Raw genomic sequence first — 209 nt, 5'->3', positions numbered from 1 at the left:
GCTACCATTGACAAAGCACCTTTGCATAAAACAATAATATAGTGCTCCAATCCGTTCTTATAATAATGACATGAAATACAAAAACACTTAGGCAAGCGAATCGTGCCCACAGATAAAGTTTAGCTGCTAAACTGAACACTTAAAACAATAATGGTGGATACGTTAGCCGAGTGCTAACGTGACTAACTGATGAAACAATACAGTTTGTA

This window comes from Sinocyclocheilus anshuiensis, unplaced genomic scaffold (genome assembly GCF_001515605.1).
Source record: "Sinocyclocheilus anshuiensis isolate Anshui unplaced genomic scaffold, SAMN03320099.WGS_v1.1 scaffold546, whole genome shotgun sequence".
In the NCBI taxonomy this organism is placed as follows: Eukaryota; Metazoa; Chordata; class Actinopteri; order Cypriniformes; family Cyprinidae; genus Sinocyclocheilus; species Sinocyclocheilus anshuiensis.
Note: the sequence above shows the minus strand (reverse complement) of the source record.